Consider the following 22,706-nt stretch of genomic DNA (forward strand, 5'->3'; position numbering starts at 1 on the left):
CAGGAACTTTAAAACAAGTTCTGTTTCATAAATTGGGGTAAAGGTATGATTTGCTGAACAGTTAACGCCGCAGAAGTAAAGCGCTGGAGGACACAAAAGAGCAGGAAGAAAGTAACTGGAAGGTGGAGTGAATGGAGAAGTATTTAACCCATAGTCTGTACTAGTGAGTCCTTGTATGATCATGTACTTAATTGCAATTGAATTACTTCAACTGTTATGTTGCTTTAATTGAAGTTACTTTCCAAACTTATGTTCCTTAAATACATATAATTTTGCGTTTAAAATGCACACCTGAGTTAGAGATGTCTAATAGCACAAAGATTTGCCATTTGCACCCTTCTGTTTCGAAAAACTGTGGTAAGTCAATTTTCATTTAAAGGTAAAGCCCTTCTGAGCATCCTGTCTTCCTGCAATTGCAGATTTCCCACGTGCCAAGCTTTCCTATCTGTTTCTGGGGCAAAAGCTGCGGTGCTTATTCAGCTATGGATTTGTCAGGGTACTGGATGTTTATAGCCACATCAGGAATGCCCTTCATCTACCTCTGGTGTCTTATTCTGCTGTAAAATTTCTAATTCACACCAAAGGACTGAACATTACTTTCCCCCCTTCCTCAAAACAAAGGGCAATTTTCAAATTTTGGCATATTTCCCCAACTGTAACAAGTAACAAGGTGCTTTCAGGAGGAAGAGATAATTTAAGATAAAGTAATTGAGCTGAAAACTGGTGAGGCAGTGGGGGCAAAGGGGGAATGAACTGAAGGAACAGAGTGCAGGGAGAGTCAAGTGCCAGGAAAGTTTTTCGCTTCGAAAGAGGAGACAGGTGAGGGAATGAATTGCATGTGGCCCTGGAGCTGGAGGAACTGGAACTACTGAGAAGGGAAGCAGGATCTAGATATAAGTGGGAAGATGAGAAAAAGGAATCCACAGCCTGAGTATGGTTTCCTCCTCAAAGTGAGTCAGTCTGACTTGAGCTTTGCCACTGCAAGTCCCTCCTGTCTGTCTGTCCTGCTCATGGCTGTTGGTTCCTGCCCTCTGCCCTGCACTAGCAGGGTAGCCCTTCCCTCCCGCCACAGGATGAGGCTTAAATCAGCTCAACTTAGATATTCTGACTGTTCCCTGGGGCCCGCCGATGGCAGAAAATTTACAGTTCTCTGGGTTAGCTAGGTGATTAGTGTATTCATGTAATTCAGATTTTTCTTTTCCCAGATTGGGTGCTGATGTTTTGAGTTAATAGTATATGAAGATCCTGAATTTAATCTTAACACTTACAAAAATTCCCAGATAAATCTGGATTTAATATGTAACTAGTGACAAGTGCTGTGAGGCTCTGTACTTTTGAATTTGCTCATGCTTCTTGTAGTCATTGTAGTAGGTGAAGTTCTAATAAAGTGAAGGTGGAGTTGTGCGAATAATTTATTCAATAGTTTTGTTCTTGATAGCATTTCTCTGGAAGATGCCATCAAGAATGACACTAAACATTTTGAAAAACGAATCCATTAATAATTGAGCATTTTGGATAACTATAAAATAAATATTTAAGTAAATTAAGTATGTTTTTTGAGTAGCATATCATGCTGATGAAGAAATGGAAGAAATAGTAACACAGTGAGGTCACCCGCATAAATTAATAATTATCATTAACTTCACTCCCATCTCTGATAGAGGTTTTGTAGTTCCCCTTTTAAAAAGGAGAGATGAATTTGGAACTGACACAGAAATTCAGTAAGTCATGAAAGAGGCTGTGTCCACATTACCAAGCAGCGTGGTGTAATAGGATCAGATCTGTCAGGTGCTGAGAACCTGGCATCCACGCTATACAGGTTGTGAGGGTTTTATTTCAAGCTGGTCCTCGTCTGATTCTGTGGCTGAATTCCTGTTAGTGGTTGGAGCGTGTACAATGCACACCTGAAGCTCATTCTCTGATCTAGTTTTATTTAAAAGAAATCTGGTTCGTGTACTTGAAGACTGCTTTGCAATGTAAAGCAAAGCAAGGAAAATGGGGTTGCTTGGGAGATTGACTTCAAAAGCGCAGTCCTGATTTGAATTAAAATGCTAATGTAGACATACCTAGAGTCGTGCAGATCAGGAAGTTCACTAAAATAATTTTGTTTGGTAAGAGAGCTTGGATATCTGATGCATGGGAGTGGGATCAGGAAATGCAATGAATACTCACAGAAATAAACAGTTACGAAGAATTTCATCAATTTGGGAGTTTGGAAAAAATATCAAGAAGACATCGTTTTAAAAACAAACAAACAAAAAAGATCAGCATTGTTCAGATATGCCTTTACCCTTGTAAAGCAGCCTCTCTAAATAATACAAAGTGGCCTTTGTATAAATCAGATACTAGATACAGGGGCATTGGAGGCGGTGTAAAAACAGAAAGCACACCAACCTTTTTCTGTTTATAGTCGTTTCTTTTGGAGTCCAACAGAAGATGAACTCAAGTTCCTTGGTTATCGACAGAAAGAGATGGATATATTTTGCAGATTCTTTACCACCTTACTTTCAAAAAGCAAAAACAATCTCCACAAACACTTTTGCATGGCAAGAATGTTTTTTCAGTTTGACCGTGGAAGAAATAACAGTCAAGTGTCAGCCTGTCTGCTCAGTGGAGACAGTTGTCTTTAAGAACTGGTGCTATCTGATATTCAGAATGGTTTCAGGTTACCATTTTACACAAATTTATTATTTATTACCAAGACTATTAAACCACAGTGTGTGAGGAACAGTGCTCATAAATTGACATGGAGACAGAAGTATTCTGACCTTCTTGGAATGGTAAAGGTCTTTATGGTGCTTAGAAAGGAAAAGAGAAGGAAAGTGGATGTTGAAACTCTTCCTCTGCTGGCAATCATGCAGGCCCATGGTTTCTCCATCCCTATTCCCAGTACTGTTGGTGTTGGCATTCAAAAATAAGTCACTAAATCTCTACACTGTAACACTGATTGTATGTTTTTAACAGTATAGCTGGATTACTGGTGTTTGAGCCCTTGTGTTACTTGCAAGGTTATGTTTGCAGTCATAAGACTGGGACTTCTAAATGATAAAATTCTTGTATGATCTTTCTGAAAGCTTCAGATGATGGAAACATTCAAAAATTGTGACAGTGTGGTAAAATGGGAAGAGTTGGCAATAGGTGGCATACGCTCAAGATGGAATCTAAGTAGTAAAGCTGATAAGCCCAACTTAGCTATCCACAATGCATTTGAAAACCTTTGGACTTGGCACAAGCCAGGCTTGCTCGCAATTGTTAGACTGCCAGGTAAGAAAGAGCCTGCGCCGTGCTTTCCTCTAATGCTTGGATGTACGCCAGTTCAAAAACACAAACAAAAAATGAAACCCACCCTATTGCCAGTACTTTTTTCCACATTCTTGGCTTGCTTTTTCTTCCCAGGAGTAATCATGCCTGTGTGCAGCTACAATAAACTTACTGATTATTTCTCAGTGTGTTGCAGTTCCTTGTGTACTGGAACTAATGGGGTGACACCAATGGATTTTTGTTGTGAAGCTGCAGTCTTACAGATTCTCTGGTATTTAATAAAGATTGACTTGTGCATTGTTTGGTTTTTCTATTGGTGTCACCAACAATGTGTCCTTCCTCTAGTCTAATGCCTCTTTAAAAAAAAAAAAAAAAAAAAAATTGGAGAAACCTGGTATCTGGAGGCTTGCAAACCTGGCTGGTATAGACCAGGTGAATCTGAGTTATTGGGAGAGGTCAGAAAGACTTATTTTCATAGGAAAACTATCTACAGAGATTTTTAACACCCTTCCTCCCTGACATCACTGTTCATGAGTGAATAATTTAATGATATAATATAAATAAAATTAATTTGAAATGCTTTTTAGTGTTAGTGTTTTACAAATATACTGCAACCATACAACTATTAGAAATGCAGGATCTAAGGAGTTTTTTCTACCTAGGAGCAGTTTACAATAGCAGATGGCTTCCGTAATTCCAGATACCAGTATCTGCAATGTGCAGTTCATATTATGTACTATAAACTGCCAATACAACTTCTTCAGATATCTCTTAAGTCAAATTCTCTTCCTGTTTTACAGATTAATAGAAATATGCATTTCCATAATATCACCGTTGAACTAATGAAGTGGAAGTACAGATGAAAACAGTCTGGAGGAAGCTTGAAGTACAATACAGTTCCATTCAGTTTCCTAATTCTAAGGTAAGGTTAAATGCATGCAAAATTTTATTTCAAGTATTTCAGGGGTAAAAAGCATATGATAAGCAGCCACCATATCTTTCTTATAAAAATTTCTGAGCCTTCTTTTTTTTATGCTAGAGACAGTCTTTAATACCATACTGAAATGGCTGTTTGATCTACTCTCTGTCCATGTTTCAGTTATGAAAAAAGACAAAACAGCATCAACTACGGAGACATCTGTTATAGAAAGATACATTGGAAAAAAGTTACCATTTCAGACAAATTTTATTTGGTACAATCTGTCTGGTCATGGTTATTACTAATGCTTTAGTTGAAATAAAGGACTGGTAACACAATTAAGTGACATGCCTGTTGGGCATCTTGTCTTCTGGCACAGTGTTTGATTGGTACAAAATGTTATTATGCTAGTTTTTTATTATTACTGCTATTAATAAAACGTTATGGGGTGTTTTTCATACTAAATTCCACTGCCTGGATATCTTAAAGGCATTCCTGTGATTGATTATGAGTGATGGGGGTGTTTGGTTCATAGTTGGCTGCTTTTTTTTTCCTTTATGTAACTAAGAGGCTAAGTAGAATAATCCTGAAATGTCAGATTTCTGACATATTTCAGAATTCTCTTCTACAACATTAAATCTGTTTAATAAAACAGATAATGAGCACTAGCCCTCCTACATCTAGCTTCTCACTGTCCCAGTTTTGATTAACTGGAGCTGAGGCAATGCCCACATACAGTGTTTTTTAAGCTGTGATGCGGTTGGCCCTTCTCACTTTTTCCCATTTGGGTAGAAATGGGGTCTCTGTAACAGGTGGGGCAGCTTCAGAGACTAACACTAGCAGGTTTCACCAGTCGTTATCTGCTCGTTCTCAAAGGAAGTTTGCATCTCAGATTATGTTATCTTGCAGATTTTGGCCACTGTTACAAACAGATGTTGAACCCCTTTTCAAGAAAACGGAAACTTTACTTACAAACAGGACTGTGCCTCTTTCACTTACAGAGATCAGCTAAGGAATCTTAACATACATTTGACATTCATACATTTGACTGACAGAGAGAAGCATGTATCCTCTTTTGGAGGTCAAATTTTAGAGAGACGGCTCCAAGGGAAAGATTGGCATTGAATTCAGCTAACCCATATTTTATCTTTACCTGACTTATTGCTCAAAACCTGTAACTTTCTGCACACCGTAAGCAAATTCACAAAGCTATGAAGTTGGAACTCGTGTTGACAAGTGCAAAATTTGTAGTCAATCTACAGTACTTCAGGTGAGGAAGATCGTAATCTGGTCTACATGCTGAACGCATGTCTTGATGTATGTTAGTTTCTTTCACCTTCCTATTTTATTCATGTTATTTTTTGCCTGACAAGACAAGAAGACAGGCGCGTACTATTTCTTCTCATTCAATCACATATTCCTAAAAGGATGTTGGATAATCCAAAGGCCAGTTGTACTATGCATCTTGCAAAGAAAGCAACAGCTAGCATAGATTTAACATACTTACGTACTACTCAAAAGTAAAGGACTTGGAGTCAGCGCTGAAAATTATGGACTTTGCACTGACACAAAACCAAGAACTAATTTCCTCCCTTTTTCTCCCTGAGGAGGGGAGCAGATGACTTCTCCTCCAATGAGAGAGACAGTTGAACAATAAATAACGGTTCTCAAATTGTTTATCAGTAGAGGACTCTGCAGATGAGGCACTGTCTTGAAAGGTCACTCTCTTGTCTACCAGAAAGAACAGTTTCTATTCTCAGGCTTGTAATTACAAGCAAATTTCAAAATTGAGGTTAAGTGTTTGGGGAACATGTGCATGCTAATAGACGACTGTGTACTTTAAGAGCTATTTGTAGCATTAAATAGGTTCATTAGCCTAGATGGTCTGCAGTGGACACTAGAACCACATCAGCCATTTAGAAGAGCAATCGATATGCTAAAGTGAAAGGATAATCTGTGTTTAGGTAAATCTTAGGGTTTTATAGGATCAGAGAATTGTAGAGGGTAGAGAATGGGTCGTCATAAAACAGTTCTTGCATCACTCTGCCCTCTGTTCTCAATGATCCTGCTCCCAAAGCATTTAGAGCTGATGCAGTATTTAGAGAAGTAGTGCTGTAAACTTTATTAAAAAATCTCACTCCTTTCATATAAGAGATTTGAAGGAAAGGTAATGCTTGGAGATGCCATGTATAGGTGAGCTCTCTGAATAAAGAGTACCAGTACATGCTAATTAGTATGTCTTCGAGATACCATCTGTATTTCCCTCTTCAGTGTCTTTCAGTTGCAATCCTGAATTGAAATGAACTGGAAAATGGCTGGATGCCCTTCTGTTACACAGGCAAAGCAAGAAGGGCTTTTTGCGCTGATACTTACTATTTTGCTGATATGGCTGGGCAAAAGCTTTCCGGCGTCAAGTGGCAGGGCATAAGCATGTACAGTTGGATTGAAAACTCTGGATGCAGTATTATTTTAAAAAGGGAAAACCAAACCAAATCAAACACACACACACACCCCCAACCACCTGCACAAGTTACCTTTTTTCCCCCTTCTTGTCCACTGTCTTTTTAAATAGTAATAGTATTAGCAACAATTGAGGGAGGGAGGTTGTCTTATGCTTTCCCTGTATGTATGTAAATAGCTGATCTGGCAAAAAATAAAATGGCAACACCACTCCACCACAAAATTTCCCTATCTTGACACAGCTTGTCCTGTTTTTACTAAGGATTATGGGTTTGTAAGTCAACAAGCACACAAATGGCAAGAAGAAGGGAGCTTATCAGAACCAAATAAAAACAAGTCCTTTTGCTAATCGTTTCTGTTCCTATGTATCTTCTACCTCCTGTCTTCATACCTTTATACTTGAATTTCAATAGCAAGGTGACAAAGACAAAAAAATAAGGTTACCAAGGCCAAAAGAGGGAAAAACTATAAGTACCAGATGTGGACAGAGTACATTGTCCCAGGTGTTGATCAGACATTTTATGTACTTCCTGAGTGAGAGATCAGTAGTATTGTATTTCATAGCCTGACCTGGTATCAGGTATATTTTTTGAGCCCATTTATGATTTTGATGCCCACAAAACCCTGTGAAAGTGAGTGCTTTAGTTTTAAATGTTTGTTATATACAAAAGGTGCATTTTGTTTGCATCCAAAACTGCTGCCTGATCATTTATTTGTTAGTTCCTAGGTGGTGTAGAGAGAGAAATTGTGATTAAATCTCTCTGATTATCTCCTCCATGTGAAGGTTCAATGAAGAGTATCATACATCTCTGACAGTTCTCAAGAAGGTTTATTTTAATCTTTCTTTAATATGGCATCTCTCTGTAATACGGCCCTTCATTGTACTTTTGCTAGTTCTACTCTATTTTTTTGAGACTGTGAAATTTTCTTACATCTTACTTACTAGGGTAAATGTCTGTCTTTTAATTTCAACCGTGAATGTGCGCAAGTCTTCAGGATTTCTAGTGTGTAACTGGAGAAATAAAGCTTAGTATATTACACCTAATCAGTATGGCTATGTATGCTTAATTACCTTCTGCAACAGGTCTCCTGTATCATGTTGTGTCTTCATTTAAGATAAAGATTTTGGTTGTATGATTACTTTGTTTTCTTTGGGGTATTGAAAACTGGACTTGGATGACTTACCACCCCCCCACCCCCTCCCCCTGCATTAAAATGTAAAACACTCCCTTAGTTTGACTTGCCTGCAGCAAGGCATCAACTAGAAGGAGATTAAAGGCCTCTAATGTACAACTGCTGAACTAATTGCTTTAGTTGACAGTTTAGGAATAAGTTCCTACTTTTCTAGTGTCCGTAGAGTTGTCATCTTTGTCTCCTCCCAAACCGCTGGTGGTAGAACCATCTCTTCTCGTGTGATGGAGCTTGTTCATTCAGTAGCTAGGAACACATGCCAAGTGTTTCAGAACAAAATCTGCCAGTGACAAGATGGTGTTCCTGCAGTGGTGTTCTTTTTAACCATCAAGACTGGATAAAGCCTCCTCCGTTCAGTTAGGAGGCAATTATTCTGTAAGGTTGGGTTAGCTGCCACTGAACTTCCTTGGCAGCAAACTATTTGCTAGGAGTTAATTCCATAACAAACAGGCAGAGCCACTTCAGGCTCAAACCACAAATGGGAAATGCAGGTCAGTGTGCTCAAAGCATTTTCCAGGAGCGGAGTAACCAGAAGTCCGTGTTGTCTTTTGAATCAGTTGATCAAAACAGGAAGTGCCAGTGATTCCACTCCGGAGCTGCTCTGTTACGTGTCGTGCTGTCACACGTTTTGCTGGTCCTTCGACCAGTATCCTCCTGACAGTGCTTTCCCTGCTTCCATCTGGGCTGGCTTAGCCCAGGTTGTTCCAGTAGTGTGACCGTCTCGATCTCAGCGTAAAAAAAGAGCCTTCCCTGTTGCTAGGCCAAGACTGTCAGGTTCAGGAAGGTCGAGTTAAGCTGTCCGAGAATTCCTTCATTTCACAGTTTTTATGTTGGCTCTGTCTGGCTCAGAAACTCCTGTTGAAAGTGTAGTGGGTAACATATCTCAAAGAAATCCAGGCAAATTTCTATGTAGTAAGAGCAGACTATATTTTGTATCTTATTTCCGTATCTGAGGATGGGAATTTTATGGGATAGGATAGAGAACTAATTCAAGAACTTATGGTGAGAAAAGTGTACAGGGAATGCGTTCACAGTACAGTCTGAAAATGTTTGTATTGATAGGAATGTGTTTTACAGTCAGATTATTGTAACGTGGCTATGTAATTAGAAACATACCAGATTTTCTTTTTTGCTTATTTGTTGACTGAATGTTTAGATTAAGAATGGTAAGATGTGGTTATTTACTAAACATTAATACAGGGATTGTTTTTGTTTTCATTTCAAGAATTGCTTTTCTCTCCCCCCCCTTTTTTTTTTCCCTTGAGGCAAAACCAAGCAGATAAACATTTCTTTCTGATGGTACTATTTTGAACCAGTCCTAAAAAGTCAGTTATGGACTAGGTTCCCCTGAGCTAGATTTAAAAGTCAAGAATGTTGTTCTTCAGAGATTCCAAGGTTATGATGTTATGATAAGTTTCATGAAATGTTAGGTGAAATGTTTCTGAAGTGTTGTAGTTGATACAGAATTGCATGGAAATAAATGTAAGGGTCCAGTTAAAATGTATTTTTAAGTGATAAACAGCTACCTGTTAACTTACCAAAATCTGAGATTGATTTAGGTAAGGGTCCTTGTATCATTTCCCTCATCTTCATAAAAACCAATGTGGTAGAAACTTGCTAGTTTTCTTACTTCTAATCCAGATACGTAATATCCTTTAAAAAAGTTAAATGCATACCATAGCCAAGTCTAGGTAAAGAAGGCATGCTTCTATCATGTCCTTAAAATATGTATGTTTTGCATTTACAACACAGTACAGGAATTTCAGGATCTTGAGTAAAAATCTGAATCTTTTGAAACTTAAATATTCTCTTCTGAAACTTTTCTTTGTTAAAATACCTATGGTAAAAAATAATCTGAATAATTAGGAAGTAAATATTCACGAATTGTTTAGTCATATGACACTTAAATATTTTGCCATTTTTGGAAAACATGGAAATCTGTTAATACTATAGAATGGAAGATAACTTGTTGATGGTAAAAGTTAATTTAAAAAAAAAGTAGTATTTTTTTCTTCCATGTGCTTTGTCGTGAACTGACTTGATGCGATAATGGCCGTAGTTATTTCTAATAATGTAATCCCAATATTAGAATGGTGTGTTTTATATGTATAGGGAAGAACAGATGTAAAACACTGGTTCAGCTACTATGTGCCAAGTGCACAAAGTCTTGAAGTGTATGCACCATGTAAAGTCTTAGGCTGCTAGTAAGTTTGCTAGTTCTAGTTAGAAATAAGCAGAAGTTGCTTAGAAAATGAGTAAGAAAACAGAATAACAATATTCTGGTTTCACAACACAATGGTTTGAAAAAGGAAAAAAAGGTGAGACGGCTATATGCCAAAAAGTAGTAATGCTTTAGTTGTAATTACTAATAATCTGAAAAGCAAGCTAACAGGAAAAAAGGCAAGATAATATAGCTTGGGGGAAAAAAAAGGAAGTGCACCGCTCTAGAATGACTGATGAAGCAAAGATGAAGAAAAAAGTTACTGAGCTATTTAGTATGAATTTAGGGTAAGGAAAATCTAACTATTTAGGTAGGATGAGCTGTGGTCAAGAATTTGCTTTGGGGGAGAAAAGGGGAGCCTTGCTGCTCTCTCTACCAGAACAAGCATTTCGGTGTTCTGACAGTAGGCAGTTCTTTAGTTAAAGTAATAAGGCACATAGTTGTAAAATATTAAAACATTACAATAGATAAAAAATGGAGAAGTCGACATTAGCGTGAAGATTTAGAAACATGATGGCATACCTATATCTGGAAAGCTGTGAGAGACTGTGTTGTCTTAGTAAACAGAGAGCTGCTGTAGAACCTGAGTGTTACCCATCATTCTCGTGAACCTAGTTATTAGTACATGCATAAAGGTAATGAAATGGATGTCCTATCTTCTGCAACTCTGTGAATGCACAAATCGGAAAGACAGCATATTTAGGACTAAGTACTTGGTTTACGTAGTCCTCTTGAGTTCTTGCCTCTCGGTGAAAACTTGTCTGGAATACTGTTTAATAGGTATTAAAAAAGAATAATCGTGGATGATCAAATGCATAAGTTACATGGAAAAAAATTTATGCGTATGCCTGCATTTCTGTGTGTTGTATACAAACTTTTGAAGAAAACAGCAGCCTCATGTTCCTGATTTTTAACATGAATTTCCTGGAAGCTGTGGCTCACTTAGAGTAATGAGGATGTTTCTGTGCACTGATTATTCCATGTTTTGATATAGATGGGGCATCTTGCACTCAAGTTTTAAATGTTTGCAGTTGATCACAGTTAGTGACAGAAAACTTGAATCTGTTAGAGTAGTGCTAGAGGGGTCAGTAGCCCTATCCGTTAGGAGAATTTCCACAGTGAAAATGTGCAGAAGGGTCCCCAAGTGGCTACATTTGACCACGCTTCAAACGCAGTTTGTTTTTATTCTTCCAAGATCTAAAATGCCTGTTCTCATTCAAACATGTCGCTTCAAGTTGCTGTTTTTTGAAAAATGATGATTTGTTTCAATTGTCAGGTAAAGCATGTGAAAATTTTTTACGGAAACAGTTTGGTCCTAGGCTTTCAATGGAATGAAAGTGATTGGGGTCTGCCTGCACAGAGAGGACTCCCTGAAGTCTTTGAGATGGCAGTGTATGAGAAGAGGGATGTTTATACAGGTGTCTTGAAGTTCTGTGCACTTTAAGTTATCATAGAATTTGCAAATGTACACTTGTAATTTACTCAGGTTTTTTCCCCTCCGTAAATTTGTTGTTTGGTGATATCCTCAATCTTTGAATTAACAAGACTTTTTTAATTCAAAAATTATCAGTCTTATAAAATTAGTATCGACAGTTCTGTTGCTCTTACTGTCTCCATACATCAGTAGATGGTACCTTTCCCCCTCCCCTGCCTGTTACTCAGCCAGAGCTTGAGGAGTAGCTCCTTATGTTGACATACAGTCTCATGAAAAGAAAGCATACTGTCACCATTCCTGTGACTGGGAAGAAAAATTAAAAAAGCATCCGAAAAGATCTTTTAGAAGTCTTGAACCAGTGAGAGTGGCTACTCTTGCTGCTGTTTGTCAATTGGGTTTAATAGGAATTCAAAATCCAATATGAAACGTACTGCATATTTGAAAGCAAGTTAGTCTCCTAATTCCTTGGTCTTGTAAATGTTACTTTTAAATGCGTTAATGCATCTGAGAATTTTACAGCTGGTAAATTGATAAGCTGAAATGAATTCCTCAGAAAACTAAAACATTCGTCTTGGTGGCACACAGATATTTAGTTTGACCATTTACCCCCCAAAAAGAAAAAGCTAATTATGTAACTCATCTTGTAACTGAAGGAAAAAATTCACAACTGAAAGTAAGTTTTTTAAAAATAATCATGCATACTTATGTAGAAATGCTTAAACTTGAAATTTCAGCTGCTATTACTACAAGGGGAGGAGTTATAACTGGGCATGTAATGCATTTATAGATTTGTGATCTGGGAGAAGTATATTCTCTACAGTCTGCTGTACTACTTCTCTGTGCCAGAATATCAAGAACATCAAAACTGTGCTTCAGATAGAGTATATAAACAAAAATAGCTTGCTGTATGTCTCATGCTGTCCTGGGGGATGTGAGTAGCAAAATGCTTCTAAGGATTACGAAAGAAGTTTTACAGTTTTCCTGTAAAACTGGAATTTGGATAAAGCATGTTCACGTACCTTGTGACAGCCAATTGATAGCTTATCAAGAAAGTTTTTGAAAGCATTAGCAGTGTTAATGTGTCTGTTTCCAGGTCTGTGAGGCGTTTTTTAACACAGGGCAGAGCTACACATGATACTCAGTTGCTGCAAACTACTGTAGAGACCAACATTTTAAATGGATTTGAAGGGGGGTACATTCATGGTGAGTAGATCCCTCTGTAGGTATTGGTGATACGAATAAATTCTGCAGCAGAGGAAATGAATGTAGTGGGATATCCGGAGAAAGAGCATCCTAATCGTTCTCTGGGTTTTACACTCTTGCCCTAAACACTTCCTCCTGACTGCTCTTAAGGTCAGGGCATAGGAACAGTGGACCAACCTGCCTCTTGAGTAGAGCTGTATTTATACTACAGTATTTCATCTGCTGGTTTTGTTTCAGTACAGTTCTTAACTCAAATGTGTGAAAAATCGCAAAGAAAAAAGAGGAATGGAAAAAATACGCAGGATGTGACAGAGGATTGGTCATTACAAGATACTGTATAGCGTTTGGTAGAGAAGGTTCAGTAACGATTACTTTTTTGTCCCCTTTCTTTCTGCCAAAAATAACTCTTTATTCTCTTCAACGCGTAACAAAAATTTCTTCCCGTTACAGAATCTGTGGTTTTCCTGTAACCCTCAGTTTTTCCTTCACAGATTTAATTTGAATCAGCCTTAATTCTGTCCTCTTGGAGGTGATCAGCGTAGGCTGAAGAATCATGAAAGAAAGAAGGTTTTGATAGTGGAGATGTAGAAGGAATAAATGACTTTTAGATGCAGTAACGGCCTTGACAGAAGTAATGTAAGAAAAGGCAGAATGAGATGGTTGTAAGAATGTGATCTTGAATGATTGGTGAATAACTGAATTGCCAAAGTTAATGAAGAGGTGACTTACGAGGCAGACAGATTTACTTTTAAGATTTTTAGCTTAAGGAACTGTTGAGACATCATAGGAGATACATTCAAATTTAAGGATGATGGGGGAAATGTTTGCAATAAATAGTGTCCAAATCATTCCTGTAGTACTGAGTATGAGCAGTTTAAGTCACGTATCACAAGGGTCAAAGAGAAAAAGTAGGAAAGCAAGTGAAATTGATAGGAGAAGGAATATATAGTATAATCTCTGTACCCTCTTAGTTTCCTTAGGTCTTGGTCCAGTTGCTTTCTTACAATATGGAGAGAAAAGCAAAGATTTGAATGAAAAAAAATAAGGATTTTATTAGCTGAATGCGAAGTTTCATTTAATCCAAAACAAACAAAACCAAACAAACTGCTACCTTACATGTTGGTGATTTGCTACTCTCTAACTCTACTGTGCAACAGTTTTTGCAGCTTTCTTTCTTAGTGTATTTAAAATAACCTTTTTGCACTAAGAAGTAGTGTAATTGCTTGAATACTAATGGGAGAGATACTACTAATAAAACCACTGAACTCTAAATTTAAATATTTTAATCTCATTGAGCTTTCCAGTCATGCTTCTTGGGTGTATGTTAGTTTTTGAATTTTGTGTGAAAAAAAATTAACAGTATTGCTTTAGCACTTCAGTGCAGGGAAATAGGGGACTATAACTGTTGAAGTATAAACATTACCTTTGAACTCTGTCTACTTATTGAAAGATTACTGTGTTTGGATTTAGAAATGTCTTTGAAGCTATATTTGATGAAAGTACATTGTTTAAACTTAAGAGGAGTAGTTTGTGTGCATGTGCGTGCCATGTTGTTTCTGTAGTTATTTAACCAAGCGGATCTGCAATGCACTTAGAGTTTAACTTCAGTTTGCATTAAAACGTATTTTCATCTCAGCAAAACTTGCAGAATGCTAACAGGGTGAGATAAGCTCAGACACATACATCTAGAGTCCTGGCAACTTTTCCCAGAGCAATAATACTTTCTTACACACTTCACAATTAAAAATTAAGTATCGCAGATGAAAGTAGAAACTGAATGCAGTGTAGAACTCATTTTAGATTATTTGTACTGTGGAAGCACTTTCTTAATATAGCTGTCTAATTTAAAATCTAGTATTTGTGAAATAACTCTGTGTGTGAGCATGTCATGCTTTATACGTAAGTGTTTATCACTCTATGATACTGAGAATAACCGAATATTTTGCAGGTTCTGTGTAAGATAATGAGTGGTGTAGTTACAAGATATTTGCACACCGATGGATTTCGGGTTTTATTCTTTTTTCCTTTCCTCCCCCCCCCCCCTTTCTCCTTGGGCCTATTGAAGCTTTGTTAACCTACTTGTATGTATCAGGGTTCTCCTTGCAAGCTCTGGGAGTTACTAGTGAGACGGCTTGTGAGGTTACTACCCCCAGCTGTCCACCTTGCTCTTTTGCTGGAGGTCAGTGCCTCGGTGGCAGTATCAAGCCACCACCAGCTCATCAGCCACAGCTGTTCAGAGCCCGGCATATTTAAACTGCCATTGATTCCGCTTTAGGCTATGCTAGGCTTGCCACCAACAATACTTGCTCCCTTCTCTTGCCCTTGCTGTGGAGGTGGTAACCTCTTCGTGTTTTGTGTCTGGAGCTTGTAACCTCGTAAAAAATATCCCAATGTGAGTTTCTAGGGTGAGTGTCGAGGCTCAGGGATGACAGAAGAGCTGTTAGCTGACTATTCATACAATTCAAAAGAATTATAAGAGAGGTTGAAAGGGCACGTTTCAGCAATTTAAAGTTAGAAGGGTAATATAACTAACACGAAGAACAAATTTAACTGTTAAATGTAATTTGCAGAGTACATACCTGAAATTTTGTTTCTGTAGTAAGAACGCTTTAAAGAATAATTTCCCCCTGCCATGTCTGTATTTTAGAGGAGTGTAAAGGAGCAGCATCTACTACTTTGTTTATTTGGCCTATCCAGCTATTAAAAGGCCTCTTTGGAAGACTGATGGAGACCGCTCCTTTGAGAACATCTGTGTGTTATTTACAGTGATTTGTGAGAACAGCTAGACTGAGAGTTTCTCCTATCAGCAGAGTACGGTGCTGCTATGGGCATGGCAAGTAGGTGAGGAAAATGAGGATTAAGGCTTACATTGCCAAGCAGCATTTTGTATTAGCAAATCGCGATGATGTTGAACTTGCCCGTCTTGTCTCTGCTGTTTGTATGTGTTGAGCAAATACTGTTAAAGAAAGCTTTTTTCTTGCCCATTGCAATGAGGAGTGCTGAATTTGATAATTTAAAAATTATGTGGCTTATTTATGAATTAACATTTGCAAGTGTGTGTTTATCTTGTTCACAAAATGATGTATGAATTAATTTGGACAGCAGTTATCTTATGGGTAGCAGAACAAAAATAAATGTCTATGTTGACAGTTTTAAGCGTTTTGAGGGCAAGCAGTTTGCTTCTTGTGAAATGCTCTTCTGTTGGCCTTTTTTAATACCAGATCACATGTCACTTGCTTTACAAGGGGCACTGTAGTGTCTTGGTCAGATACCAGAGGGAAAGGATTTGCAGTTATATAAGTAGGCAGCAGCGATTCCCGTGTTTAAGGCGTCACTACTAGCAGTTTGGAGAGGGTTGGTTTGTATTTTGGGCTGGAGGTTGTGTTGATAGGTAATGCCTTCTGTCTGTTCTCAATAATTCGAAACTCTGTCTTCCAGGGGTAAATAAAAAAAAAAGGGGGGGAGGGGGTTAAGGTCTCCTTTCTGTTACTCTTTCCTAGAACTTACTTATTCTCTGCTGTGTTTGGAAAGTATATCCTTTAATAACTAAAATCATACCTGCAACGTGAGTGTGAGGAGTGAAGGCTCCGGTGAATAGCATTATCAAGCTGACTCTTTTGACCTTGGTAATTACTAATCTATGCAATCAGGTATTTCTGAGCCTTGTCAGCCTTGCTGGTTTAGCATTTTATTTATTTCATTGGTTTTTTACAAGTCTTGAATAGAAAAAGAGGATTTACAAGTCTTGAATAGGAAAAGAGGATTTAAAGAGAAAATCTGAGAAAAAGAAACCCAACCCCGTGTTTATTCTTAAGGGGTAGAGGTCTTCTAGAGGGGAGCTGGCTTGCAGGGGGGGAAGACAGTATTCTTATGCTAATCCACGCTCTGGATAAGGAGCAAAGCAGCCGTGCAAACAATGGAAGTGGAGCCAGAAAGTCTGCTCTGCAGTCTAGCACGCCTCGAAAAGCATGTCAGGCAGGGCGCCTAGGGCTGCTCAGGGGAGGGGCCCGAGCAGAGGGGAGAGCTCTACTCCAGCTTACTTTGTGGAGCTGGCAGCTAGCCATGAGACTTGGAAAAACCTTAGTACCTAGAAAACAAGAATTAAGGGTGGAAGTGAGGGGAAGGGGGAGAGGAGTAGTTGCAGTCTATTTTTCATGTTAAAAAAAAAAAAACAACAAACCCCAGACAACCCCATTGAATTGTCTCAGCTTTGTTGCTGCTATTTTCTTCTTTGTACCAAAATTGAAATTCAAGTGATGTGTCTTTTAATAGTAACCACTTTTTCTAAACACTGTTCTGCCTGAGAGATGTAGATTTTAGCAGCGTGCCCCTACTCAGAAATTAGCTTACACTACCCTCACGTGGGCAAAATGTTCAGATCGGAAAGCGTGCTGGAAGGAGCTGCAGGCTGGCCTGAGGATGGCATTGGGGGCTTTTGGTTTTCTATTCCTTGCTCCTTCTCTTGTAGGAGAAACCGATGTAGGTGACATCGGGGAAAAAGCTTGGTTTTGTATAGCGTGCTTTGTTATTGATGAAATTCAGTAACCAAAAAAAGACAGGCTGTTTTACTTAGGCACCATGAAATGGAAAATATGCTCTTTAACCACCAAACAAAAACCCAGTTTCTGGAGAACTCTTCATGAGTCCCAGAATTTGCTTAATCACCTTCACTTTGGAGACAAAAAGTAGTTGTGAATTTCTTTTTCTAGATTGGGCAAAGGTTATAGATGTAACAGAAACAAGCTAAGACCATGGGATCTAAGTATAATAAAAGCCTACCTTGTCAGTTTTTTGGTCTGGGGATTTTTTTGACATAGATTAATGAACAATTGTCCTTAAATTATGAAAAAATTACTATAAGGTTGTGAAAACATTCATTAGTCGTCTTTATAGTGCTGAAACGGATGTTGCAGCTTAGAAACCCTTCCTATGAAAGCGTTTATACTTTTAAAGGTGCTGGCCCTGATTTTAGGGCCCATTGTTCACTTTAAAAAAAAGTGAGCAAATATATATTCAGGATTGAGGCCCAGCTTTTTCCCTTCCTCAGCCTAGGTATATTGTTTGTATAAAATAATTGTAATTCAGAGCCAAAATATGTGATAGGTCTTGTAGGCGGTATAAGTATGACCATAATATTTTCAATAGTGACACGTGAAATTTGTAACAATTGTAATGACTTTTTCTCATACTGCTTATGCTTAGCAAATGAAAGGCATTCTTTAAGTAATTTTTTTGCGAGCGAAATTTAAAAGGTCTAAGTTACATTCCCAGTTTGGATTTGTTAGATTTAGAAATGGAACGTATTACATGTGGAGACTTTTCTCCTCATTCACATTGACTGGTACAACAGTAAGGAATTAGCAAAAATGATAAATAGATAATAAAAACATTTAAAAATTATAGCTTCTGGGTAGAATAGCAGAAATTGATGTCATTTATGGTAGAAGGAGCATGGGTGTCCGTTTGCCAGTTGTCTTAAGGGCAGAAGCTCTCAGTCAGCTGATCACCAAAGTGATGGAGTTGGAAAAGGGGAAATGGGTCAAGATGAATAAAAATTGTGTAGCGAAATCCTATTTGAATATGCTCAAATAAGAGAATGTGTCATGTTTGTAACGCACGAGGATATGTCCGAATTGCCTGATGGCACTGGGAAAACAATTCTACTGAATTTCATTACAGTTAATTTAATGGCAGAAACTTTGTAGCAGTTAGTTAATTGGAATTCCAGAGTAACAGTAACATGGGCATTCAGGAGTCCAATGAGTGGCGTCCCCAATTACCTAATTGTGCTGGGCATGGTCAAAAACAGCTAGTCTTTAATTTCTTCATGGTTAACAACTTTGTTTATGAAACACACAAATATATCATAATTTAGTAGTTTGGCTTCTAAATTCTGCCGTAACGTACACACATTTGATATTTGCAAGCAGTGTGAAATCTTCCTTTCATGAGATTTCTGTTAAGAGTATTCAAGGTGGATTTTGGTGACTCTTCTTCCAGCTGCTCAAAGATAAGAAGTACTTTTCTAAGAGTGTGAACTCTCTTGCTGCAGAAAGCAGTTGTTAGGGGCTCGTGTTTTTTGAATGGACAAACCCACCATTGCAGTACATGTGTTATAAACACATGGTTATAAGTGTTCTACAAATAGAACTCAGATATATTTCTTCCATTTCAGTCTTTTCATATATGAGTGTAATACACACACAAGCACGCTTCGTTTAACAGTTTGGATTTTGTAGCAGTTTGTAGAGGGAGAAAGAACATTGAAATAATTTACACAATCTTTTGGCTTTTAAATTTATGCAGTCGCTAATAGTTTTCAATAATTCTAATACAATCTAATTAATACAAAATAATGGAATAATTTTTGTGAGCTTGCACAGATTAGTGCCGAAACAAATAGGGCCTTATTTGAAGTAGTTTTTGTTGATGGCCATGCAGCCAACTAGCTTGCAATACCCAGCAGTCTTCTCCATCAACTGTGTGATTTCTTCATAGATTTTGGCGGTGAATTTACCTGCGTTTTTAACTTAACATATTTGACAGCACTTAAGCATAACTAGTTCGGCTGTTTCAGTATGACACTTTTCTACAATTTGTATAGGCATGCCTTGCAATAAAATAAAAGAAACACATTTTAAAAAGTAGGCCTGTACAAGTATTTGACAGAATTACATAGTACAGAATCTGAAACTTTTATTTAAACTTTCTTCTTGTTATGGAATTGGTTAAATTTGACTATTTGACTTTGAATAAGCTAAAGTTAACTATAGTTCTTTTTGTATTAGGAATAACAAAATGGAGTTCTAAGGGCTGTCCTGGATCAGAGTCCGCTCCTGTCCTGTCACCTGCAGCTACATGAGGTGGTGGCCTTTGTAAACCAAAGACTAATTAAGTTTTTGGACTCTATTTAGTTTGAAAATCTGCCCTAGAACCTTCTAACCAGTGGTTAGGAATTGTCTTCTAATTTCTGATCTAAATAAATTTTAATGGCTAATCCATACCTAGTTGTTGAACCAGTAATTTTCTTCAGGTTGAATAGCTGTCTTTCTTTCCTTGTGTTTATTCCTATGTTACGTTTTCAAAGAGGAATCATTTCCCTGCCAACTTTCACTGTATTAATCTTTTTCTTTTCTTTTCGTCTCCATTCATAGGGCTTTCCTGTTCTCCAGATAGTGTTATCAGTTCTTCTAGGCATATGTTGAATTTGTCAATTGTATTGTCTCTGTGCTGTTCATGTTTTACTGTTTCCCCTGGGAAATTTCCCTAGGAAATCCTAGAGTTGTGTTTGTCTCTTTTTCCCAGCAACATCACATGGATGTGTCTGGGGTTCTGTAATCGGTTAGTGTACTTGAGTCCTTGGACGTAAGTAGCTGTCTCCTATGCATGAACTCCTAGTCTGTGTGAAGCAGTTCTTCAGAGTTCCCAATATGCATAACTTTCCCAATTTCACGCTGTTGTATTTCATGCCATTTCTGTTACTTCAGTTCTTCATGTGATCCAAATCTTCCTGCATTAAAAACAACACTCAGCTGAATTGACAATTCATGTTTGTCAGCAAGGTTTATCAAAGTTTTCCTTTTTGTGCTTAGTTCATTAATGAAAAGGGTAAGTATTCCTGAATCAAGCTGATTCAAGAATCAACGTCCTTGAATGTCATTTGAACTACACTAGCAATCTCTCTTCTTGAAACTACTTGTTGTCTGCCCTGTAGTGAATTCTTTACTGTTCTTACAATCCCTCTTTTCTTCATCCAAATTAATAATTTTCTTTGTGGCACTATATCAGGTTTTTTAAGCTCTAATAGAAAATTTGTTGTTGCATACTGACTTAGACTGACAGTCCAATTCATCTCTAGTATTCTGCTCCACCTTGAAGTTGTGTTCAAAACTGTCCATGTGATTGAGGTAATGTGCTTACAGTCACCTAAGTCACTTCTTGCCCCCATTACACATAGGAGAAACATTTAATATTTTTCAGTTTTGCTTTGGCAAATACATTTACTTGGTATTGTATGTACTGCTGCATATGTTTTGAAACATCTTGTCTGTTGAAATGGATTTAATGTTCTAATTCTTGTGAAGTCTGAGATTGACGTTTCTTTTTTCACGTGTTCCCCTTTTACAAATACTGTCTTTGTTACGTTCAGCACTATCATTCTTTATTGAAATTTGGGACAGTGCAGCTCATTTGGTTTGGGGATCATGCTGTTAAAAATATTACAGAGCCACATCTAAAGAACAGTTACCCCTGAACTCCCTGCTTTCAGAATCATTTTGGACCATACGACAAATCTTGCACACTTTAGCTTAATATATTTGGAGTCATATGGAGTGTAGGGCTAGACTGCAGTGATAGTGTCATGAATTCACAGCTGAGTTCAGAACGCCGCCCCCCACAGTTTTAATAACAAAAGCATTTTCCTCAATAAACTATTTTTAGGAAGGATAATAAATTACACTGTAGACAAACTGGGTGTTAAGATTGATGAATAAATTACTTTTTAACGGATTATAGCTGCATGTTTCTTCATGGCTATAGCAGAAAAAGAAGAGAGATTGAGTACTTTGAAATCAACTGATTGGCTTATGGGTTTGAATTTCTTCAGCATTACTCTGTTGGCAGAGTAGCATTCCAGGTGCTAATTGGTGCTTTAACACATTTGAAGTAGTCATTTAGTTGTGTCATTCTACACTGTTAATATCAGGCAGGTTTTGGAGAAATTCCAGCTGCTGCTCACTTTAGATAGTCTGCCTTAGCGGGGCTGCCAGTCGTCTTCTTTAATGGGAATCCAGAAGTGGCTCAGAAAAGGTGTCACTGTGGCCTCTTCTGTTTTGTGAAATGTATTTTTTGTTGTTGTGGGGTTTTTTGTTTTTAGTGAAAGGTATTCTCATACAAAGGTCATAACTACGTCATTTTGGGCTGTGGCATTTGTTAGAAGCACTAGAACAACTAGTCTGTTTTCTGAAACTCTTTTTTTTTTAGGCTGTTAAACTACATCGCTGTATTGGAGTGCCAGGTGATTTTAAGAACGAAATGTTTTCAGACAGTTTCCCTTTCTGTGACAGAGCAATGTAGGCTATTAGAGAACTAATTATCTTTGTTTAGCTCAGAAACTTACATGAGAAAAAGGAAGAACAGTTCAAAGGATGCGTAAAAAATGCCTGAAATCTCTTCTGATAGCTCTGGCAGGAAAGCTCTGCTGAATTTTACTGTGGTGCCTGAAAAAACTGCCTCACCCCATCCACATCATGTTTTTGACACAAATTTGTTGCTTCTGTAGTGTGGGCAGTAGAACAGGACACGTGTCCACACTGCAGTTCACATAGTCCATATTGGGACATTTTCTTGTAAATCGCTAGGTTTTTATCAGTGGCTTAAGTTCACCTGCCCAGCGGTGAAATGTTACCATTAGTGCTGGGGGTGCAGCAAGGCTCATCGGTGCTTGTCTGCCCGAGCCTTGCAGCCAGCTGCGGGGCTTTCCTGGGTAAGGGTGAACTTGACGCTGACAGTAGCAGCAACAGAAAGATAACTCAAGTAATGGTATTAAGGCATCATATGTGCATTTCAGGGGCAGAGAAGGGAATTGCAGCCTTGCTGGGTTTTACTTTCCATTTTTGAGGTATTCTTTTAAATGCTGGTAAGCATTATCAAATTAGAATTATTTTAAAATGGGGAATTATAACAGAACTTGTTCTGAGTGTCATTTTAGTACGTGATTTTATATACATTTTTATACATGTTTACATTTTAATACATATATATCTGTGAAAAGTGAAATATTAATGAAAGGAAGATTCAGATGCAAAATACTGGTTCTAGGTGGAGAGCGTTATATTCTTGAATAGGCTTGGACAACATTTTTGAAAACTACCTGAGATTGTCCCACTGAACAAAAACCACCATGAAATTGGAAGTGAGTTGCATTAAAATGTTCTTTTTTTTTCCCCAATTTTTTTGATTTTTTGATAATGTACTGTGTGGTACGGTGGTAAATACACCTTGCACATTAAGTT

At 37.8% G+C, this 22,706-nt stretch overlaps 1 protein-coding gene across 2 annotated transcripts in view; it reads left to right on the forward strand.

The window, feature by feature from the left end:
• Positions 1 to 22,706, forward strand: part of BMPR1A (bone morphogenetic protein receptor type 1A) — an 84,558-nt gene that overhangs the window by 36,605 nt on the left and 25,247 nt on the right. For both annotated transcript variants that reach the window (XM_076338305.1, XM_076338306.1), the window contains exon 2: positions 4,062 to 4,183. The gene's annotated coding sequence lies outside the window, so the exon portion shown is untranslated. The remainder of the gene's footprint in view (positions 1 to 4,061; positions 4,184 to 22,706) is intronic.

This window comes from Aptenodytes patagonicus, chromosome 5 (genome assembly GCF_965638725.1).
Source record: "Aptenodytes patagonicus chromosome 5, bAptPat1.pri.cur, whole genome shotgun sequence".
NCBI lineage: Eukaryota > Metazoa > Chordata > Aves > Sphenisciformes > Spheniscidae > Aptenodytes > Aptenodytes patagonicus.